This window comes from Alligator sinensis, unplaced genomic scaffold, assembly GCF_000455745.1.
Source record: "Alligator sinensis unplaced genomic scaffold, ASM45574v1 scaffold1170_2, whole genome shotgun sequence".
NCBI classification, from domain to species: Eukaryota; Metazoa; Chordata; order Crocodylia; family Alligatoridae; genus Alligator; species Alligator sinensis.
The window spans coordinates 160,133-169,266 of record NW_005843180.1 but is presented as its reverse complement, the minus strand read 5'-3'; the positions used below and the strand labels follow the sequence as shown (position 1 = coordinate 169,266).

Below are 9,134 nucleotides of genomic sequence, written 5' to 3'. Positions count from 1 at the left end.
GTGCCGGGGTTCAGCACCGCGGCGCGGACAGCTCCCGGGCGGGAGGCCCCGGTGCGTCCTCGGCCTCCCGCTCCCGCTCCCGCTCCCGCTCCCGCGCTCCTGCCTCCCGCGTCCTCTCCCCGCCCCGCGCCGCTCCCCGCCGGGCAGACAGCCTGCCTAGGGCCGCCGGGATGCGGGGCGAGGACAGGGAGGCGCCGGGCTCTTATATAAGCGAGGTAAAGACGAGCAGCGAGGGCCGGGGAGCCGCGGGGAGGGGGAGTCCCCGCACCAGCACTCGCACCCCGCCCCCGGATCCGCGCAGCTGCCGGCTCCCTCCCTCCATCCCCGCCAAGGGAAGGGGCCTGCTCGGTCCCCCGCTGCTCCCGCCCCCCTCCCCCAACCCCCGCCAAGGGAAGGGGCCTGCTCGGAAATCCAGGCCGGCAGCTCCACCCGAGCTGGGCAGCTACAGAGCAGCTCGGACAAGAAGCACCAGGCCCGGGGGGATGGAGCCGGGAGCCCTGCGCGAAACCCGCTCCTGCCGCCAAGAAATCAGCCTGGGTCTCGGCAGCCCAGGGTGGTGCGGGGTCAAGGCAGGCCCGGGTTTGTCCAGGGGAGGCAACAGGCATGTTCTTGCTGCTATTAGGAGCGGTGGTGATGAATGCAGGGCTCTTGTCCTAAAGCTTGGGGTCTCCCTGGGCAATGAGCATTGCATGTGGCTGGAGAAGAGGCTGGGCCTGCCGCTGAGCTCCTGGGAGCCCGTGGCTTTGGGCAGGGCCATGCCCACGCCTGCACGTGCAGCTGCGTCCCTGTGCACGCGTGGGCTCCAGCCCAGGCCGGCTGCTCTCACAGCACCGCTCTTGCCGCACTGGTTCTGCAGGTCTCTCTCCCAGCCCATCCCGGGCATCCCTGTGCATGGGCTCTGTGACCCCTGGGGAGAGGTCTCCCCCACCTCCTTCCTGGTTGAGGCCCGTCCTCTCCTTTCTCTGCAGTCCTCCCACAGCTCCCAGTTCAGTCCCGCTGACCTCCCCTCCCCTCCTAAGAGCGTCTTTAGATACAGAAGACAGTCCCTCTGCTCCCACTGCCTGCTTTGGACCCATCTCGGGCTTTTGAACCCTCCCAGGCACTTCCCCACAGCCTGTCTGGTGCCCAGGCTCTCCAGGCTGGGTGCCCTGCTCTGAGGTGAGCTGCAGCACCGGGTTTTAGCAGCCCACTGTGTGGGCACCAACTGCATTGCCCTCCTCCCTCTCCAGAGCTGCTCCAATTGGCTCAGCAGTAAAACTTGGCATCAGGCTACAGGGATTTGGCTTTTGATTTCCAACACTGACTAGGACACCAGGCATCTCAGAGGGGTTTGCTGGGACCTCCGAGGCAGGTTATTGCTGAGGTTGAAGGTAGAAGTCCGCTGCTCCTATCCCAGAGCAGAGGCAGCAGGACATTGCAGCCATGGAGAGGCCCTAGGGATGGGTGGAGGAAGGACAGCTGTGTAGGTGGGCAGGGGGCAGTGCCTTTCTCCCTGGGGGCAGGAGGGTGCCAGCAAGGCAAGCATCACCCCCCCGGTCCAGCTGCACTGCTGCCCTTGCCCCAGTACACTGGGCCTGGCTCGGAGGGCGAACGCGCACCCCCAGCTCTCGGCGGTGCAGCCTGCCCTTGCTGCCACAGAGGCTCTTTTCCTTCCCACGCCGGGGGAGAGAAAGTGAGCTCCCTCCTCATAGCCGAGCTGACACAAACCACAGCCGTGTGTTGCCGGCTCCTCCTTGGATGCGGCTGCGTGTTTGTTTCTTTGACGGCCTTGCGTGATAGCATGAGTATTGAAATGACCCCACGGAGGCTCCACTATTAACACCTCCCCGAGGTGGAGGAGAAGTGCGGTTCACACCTCCGCTCATCCTAGCGATGGTGGAGCAGCTCGCAGCCAGCCAGGAGGAGCAGGCCCCACGCGGCTCCTCACAGAGTTTGCAAGGGAGAGGGAATGAACGGCACCGGGTTTCTCCAGTCGCTGCTGGAGCAGCAGGACAGAGAGCCCCGGCAGCAGCAGAAGCAGTGTACACAGCCCCTGCCCCAGAAACCTGGACTCACGCCACTCAGGCATTCGGGCACCTCCGTCCTGAGCCCTGCCCTGGCCTGTGCAGGAAGACAGGGGAAGGGGGAAAGTGCCTTTAAGATCCAGGCTCTGCCCACTCCAGGGCTATAATGCCTGGGGCCTGGGAGAGGGGGTCAGTCCAGCTGGACCAGGGAAGGGGAAGGAGCTCTGCAGGCAGCTGGGCTGGATGGTGCAGGGGTGTCCTGGTAAGAGGTGGTGACTGGAGGTGCAGCTGCTGCATGTGGTTGTGGGGGGATCACATGGACTTGGCAAAGGCTTTGGGGGTGGGCGGGGGGTGAGTGCGTTGTGGCCTGCCAAGGCAGGCAAGCAGTCCTCTGGGCTGGGTGGGATGGGCTGAGTTCCCCAGCCTTGCACCCCTTTGTCCCCAGTAGGAGAAATGGGCTGCAGGGAGGGGGCACCAGGCCAGCACTGGGGTGCAGGGTCCTTCCCCAGGTCCAGGGAGGGCTTGTGTGTCATCCCCTCCTGCAGTGGGGCCAGGCAAGAGGCCTGGTGAGCCAAGAAGGGAGGCGCTCCACTTGTCCGGCCCTGTCCGGGTGTCCGAGACCTGAGCCCCAGAGCTGAAGTAGACCGGGCAGGAGGCAGATGGAGGCGGCGTGACCCATCCAAGGTCAAACAGCAGGGCTGTGGCAGAGCCAAGCGTAAAACCCCGGGCGCCTGGCCCTGAGCCGCGCAGCCTCTCATGGCAGCCCATCTTCCCTGGAAAGCAGCAAGAGGCTTGGCAGGAACCAGCTTCCCTGGCATCCTGCTGCGCTACAGACGCCTGCTCACCGAGGCAGGAAGGTTGTGCTGCCCTCGCTGCTCTGCTGGCAGCCCAGGCAGGCACCCAGAGCTGGGCTTTGGGACTGAGTCTGTGCCCAGGTCCTCAGGGGAGCCTGGCAGCCTGCACCAAGCTCCCAGCGGCCCGTACCTCAGCCCAGGTCTCCGGCTGAGCGGCAGTGCCTTTGCAGCCTCCTCGAGCCTTAGCCACTACCACAACAGGAGCCATAAGTACTAGCGAGGTGTGATGTAGTCCCCGAGCCCCGGGGCTGCAGGGCCTCAGGAGGCTTCAGCTAGGCCAGCACCTGCTCCAGGTAGGAACTGCCCTGTTGAAGACACCCAGACAAATGTCACTGCCGAGCCCAGGGGGGCTGCCCGTCAGTGCTGTGAGATGCACAGTGGTTAGAAAGCAGTGGTTCACAACCTATCCAGCCTCCAGGCCCTCCCAGAAAATGCCAGCTCTGAGCTTTTCCTTGTTGTTTTCATGACAGAAAAATGCCAGAGCCATTCTTCTCTTGCAAAGAGCTCAGCAAGCCCACAGCAGCGCCGACTGGCCTTGACACTCCAGATTACTGTTTGAAATCCTGAGTTTAACTTGTGAATCATGTGTAGGTGTTTGCCCACCTGGCAGCGCTGGCATGGCATAGCTCCCTGAGGCACCTGTAGAAGGACCTCGCGGCGCCCTGGGGTGCTGCAGCCCCCGTCGAGAAGTGTCCTGAGATCAGGATGTGAGGGGTGCACAAAATGGGATGGGCTTGTAGAAATGCATGCAGGCTGAAACCAGTCCCTTGGCAAGCTGGGGGATGCTCTGGGTGACACGCGCCCTCCCACCCTTTGCCCTCCGTGGGTGGATGTGCAGGAGAGGGGAGGATTTGGGTCAGCAGAACAGAGAGGCAAAGAGTCTTTCACCTGAGCCGAGCTGATGCAGGACCCTGCTTTGCACCCCCAAAATATCTGGATTCTGCCAGGCCCAAAACTGAGGTTGGCGCAGGGTAGTGGAAAGGTCAGGAGCACTCTGGCTGTCACCAGGGAGAGCACTGGCATGAGACGCCCCATGCAGCGTTCCCCGGCCTGTTCCTTCCCCGCGTCCATGGAGCTCAGTAGAGCAAGGCGTTGGCTTTCAGCACAGAGCTGGGTGGAAGGAGCCAGCCCCCTGCAGATCCCTGGGGATGGGGCTGATAGTCATGAGCCCCTGGAAGGGCAGGGGGTTGACTGGGGGGAGATGCCTGGGCAATCCCAGCAGCCCTCCATGCTACTGCCCCAGCCTGCCTGGCTCGTGTGGCCAGCCCTGCCCAGCCACACATCTGGCAGACACACGGGCCGGACCCCGGCACACAGACCCTGACCACATGAACAGGATGCCCTGGCTGGTGTCTGAGCAAGGGGCTCCCTGTACCACTGCTGAGCACCATCCTCTTCACATAGGGCCAGTCTCTGGGGAAGCAGGAAAGGGGATGCGCCCAGCTACTGGTGCAAAGGGGCTGAAGCCTGGGATTGGGTCCTGGTGCCCAGCTGCCAGCTGGGAGCGCTGCAGCTGGTTGCTCTCCCTGGGGCCCGGGCAATGCCATGTGGATCAAGTCGTAGCCTGACCTGCTGACCCCTCTGCAGAGAGAATCCCCGACCCCAGCCCTTAGCAAGGAGCTGAGCTCCCCTTAGGAGCTCGTCCATCCCATCCCAGTGATCCTGGGGCCGCTGCTAAGACACGAGCCCCCTTGCTCGCACCCGCTTGCTGGAGTCTGTCGTACGGGGCCACATCCAAGCGGTACCAGGCGCCCCCAGGGACCCCAGCCGAAGGGGTCAAAGAGTGACCATGCCACACTTCCCAGCATGCCAAGCCACAGGGAGGGGGCGGTCTCCGGATTGCCATGGAGATGGCACCGAGATCCCCTGGCCAGCTGTTCGGTGTTTGGTTACCTGGCGGTGAAGGCGTTGCATCCTGGCGCTTGCCTGTGTCCTGCTCCCAGCTGCTCCGTCTGTTCTGGGGTCACGGAGCAGCCCCAAGTCTCGGGACTGTCCTGCACGCGGGTCCCTCTGCACAGCTGCCCTGCTGCCTCCAGGACAGGGCCTCCGCTGCTGCATCTCTGACCCCTCTGCGGTCTCCCCAGCCCCAGCCCCAGCCCCAGCGCGGGCACCTGTCCCCACCGGGTCTGAGCAGTTCTGTGCACAGACCTTCCCTGGCTCTGCCCCACGTCCTCCTCTCCTCCGTCTTGTACCCCTGAGAAAGTTGCATGAGCTCATGGTTGAGCAGGGAGAGCTCTGGTTGAGCTAATAATGATTGCTGCTCTCTGGGATGGATCTCTCCAAGCCCTCAGCACCCCCCTGAACTAGCGCCTTGCTTGCTACCACAGGCCTGCAGACACCGCCATCACCGCAGCGTCTGCGTGGTGCTGCGACACCCCCAAGGAGGATCGCAGGCTGCCAGGGGGGTCAACAGGCCCTGAATCCAGAGCGGGAATGGGGCCTCCTGCCTCTGCGGCAGTGACAGCCCGCCCTTGCTCTTTAGCACTGTTAAAAATGCAGGCTCCCTCCATTAGCACCGCGGTGCAGCAGGAGCTCTTTAATTGCGCTGTTCCCTGGTCCCTGGGGTCATCTGTTTATCTACAATTTCCTGAGCCTCCCTCCTTCCCCGTGGAGCAAGGAGCCCACGTCTGCCTTGGAGAGACATTCAGAAGGGGACAGGGAGCCTTGCTAGGGGAGCTGGCAATGCACCCCTCCCCCTGCCCCAGTGCCCATGCATCTGCCCCCGTAGAGCCGCGAAGTGCCCTGGGAGGGTGCTCTCTGCTGTCAGGAGGCAGTTGGCAGGTGATGTCACAGCAGGTTGCCATGGCAGTGGTGTGATGTTGCTAGGGCAGGGTGATGATGCACTTTTGCACCAGAGCGATGGAGGAACGGCCTGTGGAGTGCGCACCCACGTCCCCCCGGCTTTACAGGGGTTGGTGGTGTGGGGTGATGGGGCTGGATCGCCAGCCCCGGGGTCGTGTCCCTGCCTGGCCCCAGCCCCTCACGCACCCTCCTCGGCGCTGCCTGGGCACCACTTCTAGGAGCAGGGAGGCAGCGGGTCTCCCCGACCCATTCACATCTCGGCTTTGGCGGGCGGGGGGACTGTTGTTCCTGCCCCTTCCGGCCAGGGCCGCTGGTCACAACCATCACCCCGCATCAGTGCTTCTCAACCCTGGCCCTGGCCTGCTCTGCTCAGCAGTTGCCCCGGCTCCCTCCACACCTCAGGCCACAGCACGTGGCACCTCCCCTGTGCAGGGACTGAGCGCCCTGCCTGCATGGCTGCCAGCCCCCACCCACCCCGGGAGCAGGACAGTTGCCCACCAGGAGCAGCTCTTGGCCTCACCAGATGCGTTGATGGTGCTCAAGAGGCCTGGCTGACTTCAGGCAGTGGTGCCACATAGGGAACACGGTGGAGCTTGCTGCAGCCCTGCTGCTGCCGTGTGCGGTCATGGAGACCCTAGCCCACGTGCAAGGGGCCAGGCTGCCTAGGGGTGGGCGATCTAGGCACCGCAGTGTCTGGGCCAAGCCCAGAGGCATCCGATTCGGAGCTCGCATCTCCCGAATACAGGCCCCCGTGCACCTTTGGGACACGAGCACCTGGAAGCCGTGTCTGCCCAGGGGCCCGATCTGGCATTGCTCCCTGCTCCCTGCCAGGCGTCCCATGCCCTGTCTCCTCCAAGGGGCACGATGCCCTTCCCACCACTCCTCAACTCTGTGCCGCACCAGGATGGAGCACCAGGGCCTGGCTGCACCCCCAGGCGCTGCAACAGCCCTGGGCCTGTCTGCACCCAGGAAGGGGGTCCAGGGAAAGCGGGGTCCAGGCCTGCTGCCAGCTCCACTGATGCAAGCTGAAAGGCTGCCCCAGGGGAGTCCTCCATGCCCCCTTGAGCCTCCATCTCCAGCGGAGCAGGGCGGGGAGGTGCTCTCCTTCCCCAGAGGAGCGGACCGAGAGGGAGCGGAGCAGGGCCAGGGCTGGCGGGGGGCGAAAGTCGGGCCAGGCTCCTGGGCAACGGAGCCAGCACTGCCCTCACCCTGTCCCCTCTCTTCCAGGCGGTGAGCTCCCCCGATGCCCGGCCCCAGCGCGCAGGACCTGTCGTGCTAGCTGGCCCGAGGCAGCGGGCACCCCCAGGTAGGTACCTGCGGTGGCTGCAGGCTCCCCCGGGGCAGGGTCCAGCCCAGCCGTCTGGCCTGAGCTGCAGCTCCATGTGACCCCTTTCCCGTGGCCCGGTCCAGGGGGAGACCCGGTCCTGGGGATCTCAGCCCCCTGCCCCTTCCCCCCCCCACACTTGCAGGGCTCAGCCCCTCGAGGAGCATGTACCAGCTGGGCTGCAGGCAGGACCAGGCCCAGCTGCCGCCTGCCTCATCAGGCCGGGAAGCAGCAGAGAGTCCAGCCCAGGGGGAAGCTAAATGTGGGCAACCAGGGCCCCCTCTGGCCCCAGCCCCACCAGCTCCCCCAAGGGCAGGGTTGTCCTGGCAGGCTCAGGGCCCCTGGAGTCCAGCACCAGCCCCTGGAGAGCCTACCTCCCTCCCTCTGGCTCAGAGCCCTGGCCCCGCTGCTTTGAGGCCCGGGCGCCTGCCCACCTCCCAGCAGCCAGGTCGGGGTCGGGGTCGGGGTCTCCGTGGCACGCGGTGGTGCAGCACCCATTACACTGAGGATTCAGCTCCACTGAAGGAGGAGCCCCAGAGCCAGACAGGCAGTGGGGGGAGCCCAGCTCAAGGGAACTGGCGCTCTGCTGCCAGGGCCCTAGTGTTGACAGTGCTCTGCTGCACTGCTCCATCCCTGGAGCCACGGCAATGCCCTGTGCCTTGTCTGCCAGGGCTGCCACAGCTGAGACCCCCGCTGAGTCCAGGGACTGGGGAGCAGAGCCCCCCTCCCCCCCCCACCCTGCAGAGACAGGCAAGGCAAAGGACTGCAACACCTGCTGAGCCCAGGTGTTGCAGCAGGCGATTTGCATATGGGCCCCAGTGCATGCTGGGTAGCTGCAGCATCCCTGTGCCCTCGGGTGGCCCAGGCGGGCTGTGTTTGCTTTTGCTTTTCAAGCCTGCAAATATCATGGTGAGGGGAGAGCGCGCGAGGGAGCAGCTGGTGGGAGGCCGGGAATGTCAAGGGCATCGCTCCTCTTCTCCTGCCAGGGCTGCGGCTCCCAACACCTGGGGTGACAGACCAGGTGAGACCCTCCAGTCTCCTTCCAGCCAGTGTCCCTGCTTCTGCTGCCCGGGATGGCTCTGCTGGGAGTCAGGGCAGAACCAGACCAGGTCGCCTGCAAAGCGCATTTGCAGGGGAGCGCCAGTGCCCCGGTACTCATTGGGAACGGTCTGTGCAGAGGGGCCTGGGCTCTGCAGACTGAGCTCTGCTGCCGCTGTGCGTGCAATAGGTCCCGACACTCAGCTGTGGGTCTGGGGCAAGGGGAGAGCCCAGGTGCGTGTGTGCCAGGGAGCAGCCAGCCCTGCCCTGTGAGCGTCCGACACTGCTCCGTCCGTCTCTCTGGCCCTGGGGTGCCGGCCTTGGGGAGCTGGCAGCCAGGGCAGGCCAGGCGTGTCAGCCACTCCTGCCCCGGCCTCTACAGTCAGTCCCACGAAGGCGCCAGGTTCGTGACTGACGGCTGCCAGGGGGTGCAGGTAGAAACACCCACCGGGTGTTGGGGGAGCACTGCAGGCACCCAGCCACTTCAGCCCATTAACGCCATCCAGGCCAAAGCCCCTCTGTGCTGCCCGAGTCATTAGCCACCCTGCCCACCCCCTGCAACCAGGGGTGCCCGGAGAGCAGCTGGCGCAAGGCGAGACAGCTCGGCCCGCGCTGGTGCTGAGGCCACCTGGAGAGAGCAGGCAGCAGAGCGCTGGGCCTGTGCCCCTGCGCCTCGTCCCACCCATGCTGGTGACCGAGGTGCTCTCAGTCGCCTCTCGCAGTGTCCCCGGCCAGGTGCTCGTGCCAAGGACCAGGTGGGCCCTGGGCACTGTGCAGGGCCTATATGGGGCTGGAAGCGGGCAGGTGACGGGATTCCTGCCCCCTGCCAAGCACCAGGAGGTACAGCACGATGCCCAGGGCAGCTGCTCCAAGCCGGAGGGCCTCCAGCCTGGCACCGCGGAGACCAGGACTCCTCCCCTCGTGTTTCCCAGCGCTGGGACCTGCCAGCCTGGCACAGTGCCCTCTCCATGAGAGCTCCCGGCCTCCGTGCTCAGCTCCTGCACCTGCTGCCTCCTCGCCGCTCATCAGCCAGGGCGGCTTTGCCGAGGTGACAGCCCCAGCCCCAGCCCCCCGGCGTGTGGGGGGAGCCTCTCCGGGGGAAGCAGCCGCCAC

At 65.3% G+C, this 9,134-nt stretch overlaps 1 protein-coding gene across 3 annotated transcripts in view; it reads left to right on the top strand.

Moving 5' to 3' along the window:
- The first annotated feature begins 6,879 nt into the window (after nucleotides 1–6,879).
- The window catches only part of CPLX2 (complexin 2), a 19,236-nt gene continuing 16,981 nt past the window's right edge, over nucleotides 6,880–9,134 (top strand). The window contains exon 1 of one of the 3 annotated variants that reach the window (XM_006037814.3): nucleotides 6,880–6,965. The gene's annotated coding sequence lies outside the window, so the exon portion shown is untranslated. Of the gene's footprint in view, nucleotides 6,966–7,961; nucleotides 8,005–9,134 lie in introns of those variants that run through there. The other 2 variants (XM_025194284.1, XM_025194285.1) reach the window with 2 other exon arrangements.